The sequence below is a fragment of the Corvus brachyrhynchos genome, unplaced genomic scaffold, assembly GCF_000691975.1.
Source record: "Corvus brachyrhynchos isolate BGI_N302 unplaced genomic scaffold, ASM69197v1 scaffold315, whole genome shotgun sequence".
Taxonomy (NCBI): Eukaryota; Metazoa; Chordata; class Aves; order Passeriformes; family Corvidae; genus Corvus; species Corvus brachyrhynchos.
The window spans coordinates 1,380,604-1,383,275 of record NW_008237903.1 but is presented as its reverse complement, the minus strand read 5'-3'; the positions used below and the strand labels follow the sequence as shown (position 1 = coordinate 1,383,275).

Below are 2,672 nucleotides of genomic sequence, written 5' to 3'. Positions count from 1 at the left end.
GTTAAAGCAGCAAACAGATTCCTCGTGGTCACTGGAAGAGCCAGGGCTCCATGTTTGTAAATCTTCCCCAAACCAACAGGCTGTGCAATATTCTCTGAGCTTTAACAAATATTAAATACTTTATGTCCTACTGAATGTAACATTAAAAAAATTGAAGAATCTGTGGCTGACATAATTACTTCATGCCAAAAATGCCTAAAGCTAATTTCCAAGGCGGTAGAAAAGTAGAAGTTTAATTTATAGGCACAGTGAAAGGATTTTGCTATCTTATTTCTTCATGACAAAAGCTACAAATTCTTTTTCATTCCAAATGTAACGAATTGACTTAAACACAAGCAGTAAAATCAATACAAAGTTTCTCCTGATTCAGAGATGTCAGAGCTTTCCCAAAGTGTGACTCAAGGCAGCATTTCCTGCAGTCCAGAGAGAGAAGCTGGCTGTGCACTTTACAGATAATTAGCTGAAGAGGACACGGCTGATGCTGAGAATTGTATTCCCTTCCAACCAGAGATGCCTGGCTGACCCCAGAACCACACAGCAGCAAATGGGAGTCAAGAGAGTTAGGGGCCCTCTAATTTGCCCAGTGTCCAAAATGCCAAACCCCAAATTCCACGGTTTCTTCCCTAAGCACACAGTAGAACTAGTCAAAACAGCTATAAATACATTTCCCCTGTATCTGCACATTCCATAAATAGTACAAATATAATTTTATGGCACTAACAGAGACTGGAACAGTGGGATTATCTGCTTGAATTCAGATACTTGTATGGTTTAACTTCTGCCATTAGAGTTTGAACTCTGAAAAGATTATGGGTATAAATCCATTTTCGCTTTTATAACACAGCCATGTGCAACAGGGTGCTTGCTTGTTTCATGAACAGGCAGCAACAAAACCTTTCAAGAGCAGGGATCATCCTGCTTGCCCTGAAACCAAGTAATGATGTTGTCCCTGACTTTGTGGAAAGGGTGACAGCATCCTCTTTTATATACTTCTAAAACTACTTTCTCTCTGATTTTTGTTGTATTTTCTTTATTTCTTGAGAAATAATTCCGTAATATATATCTTTTTGTGTTTACTGCTTTGTAAGGAGTTGTACCAGGTTAGGTCTTTTCGGGTTCTGAGAAACCAGAGAAATGAATTTTGCTTGAGATGGTGTCCTTCGAGGTTGCAGAGCGAGGAGGAGATGCCAGAGTTGCCAGACCTTCCTGAAGGAATAAAGGGAAGACAATCACAGCAGAGGGAACAGCAGATCTTTCATTCCCTTGGAGGCATCCTGGTGATCTCAGTGCCTTCCGAGGAGGAGCGCCAGCACATTTCAGCGACCAAAGAGAGTCAGAGCAAGAGTCCAGCCATTCACTGTCCCAGGTGACTCCAGGATATCGGCTTGTGGAGGAGAAGGACGCTGGATGGATGTGGAATAGCTTGTCCACTGTGGCCATACGTTTTGTTTTATGTTCGAGTGAGGTATGCGTAGCACACTTGGCCAGCATCCATCCTTCCCACTTGTTGATTATCCTCTGAAGTCATCAGTCACTTTTCTGCTCCCTTCAGTAGGAGCTGGATGGAGTTTTCCCTGGCAGTTTCTAGCAACCATTTTATCTATCTTCTGTCAGCGCTTAGTTAGTGCTAAATTGGAGTTAAATAGGCAAAGACAAAATCTGCCCTGTAAGAGAAACTCTGTGTTTTCAGCAACTTTGTGATTAAGATGCTGAGGCTGGGGTTGGTTTTGTGTGCAAGGGCTGGGATTGAAGTCATCCATTTCTGAGCTGGTTCAAAGTTCCTTGGTGTCAGTGGCAAAGGTGGTACAAAGATGGAAAGAAATAACACTTGTGTAGGGGGTAAAAACAATACTATTTTTTTTTCTCCTTGTTAAAAAAGGCAAAAATACAGAAAATATTTTGTGGAGTAATAAAAATGCACCCTATTATAATCCATCAGTACTTTTTATGGCATAAAATTATTTCATGAGATACTGCCAGAGCTAAACCAGCACAAAACTTTAAAAGAAAAAGGAGTGTAGTATTATTATTTTTGTTATTGTTATTATTAATATAATGTATTGATTTAAAAATGTATCGTAGTTATTTCAAATTACAGTAATTATTGCTTTAAATAATCGAGTTCATTTTCATTTCATCGTGTGTTTGAGGGAAGTAACAATACATATTTGTAAGAAAAAACCATCTAATATGGGAACAGGTATCCCTAGAACCCCTTAAAGCAATGTTCCCTGTTTTCCATGTGTCTGTTCCTCATTTCTGTTCATAAAAGTGGTCATCTTAGGGGAATGATAAAAAATTATCACGCAATCAGACATTCTTACAGTCCAAATCTTGCAGTGACGGAGCCAGTGGATTTTGGGCTTTTCCCACTCGAGTGGTTTTTTTTTTGCCACTGAAGAAGTTTTTTTGTCTCTATGGTGTGTGTGGTGACACCACGCTCTCCGTGCTGGCACGACAAACCTCTCGCTGCCCGGACCACAGGCAAGGTTTTGGCGTATTTCTTACCCAAAGGACAGGGACAAATAGACTGGGAGGGTGGGACCCGGCATTTTCAATGCTGGAACGTGGATTTCAGCGCCGTGGCCGCACCCTCCCTGCGAACTGGAGGGAAGCAGGGAGGGATGGTGCTCCCGCGGGGGGCCATCCGTGCTCCTGGGGTGCATGGGACA

General features: G+C 41.6%; 1 long non-coding RNA gene across 1 annotated transcript in view; it reads left to right on the top strand.

The window, feature by feature from the left end:
* Nucleotides 1-2,666, top strand: part of LOC108446438 — a 50,047-nt gene extending 47,381 nt beyond the window's left edge. Inside the window, exon 3 of the long non-coding RNA XR_001861610.1 lies at nt 1,089-2,666. This is a non-coding gene — a long non-coding RNA (uncharacterized LOC108446438). The remainder of the gene's footprint in view (nt 1-1,088) is intronic.
* The last annotated feature ends 6 nt before the right edge of the window (nt 2,667-2,672 follow it).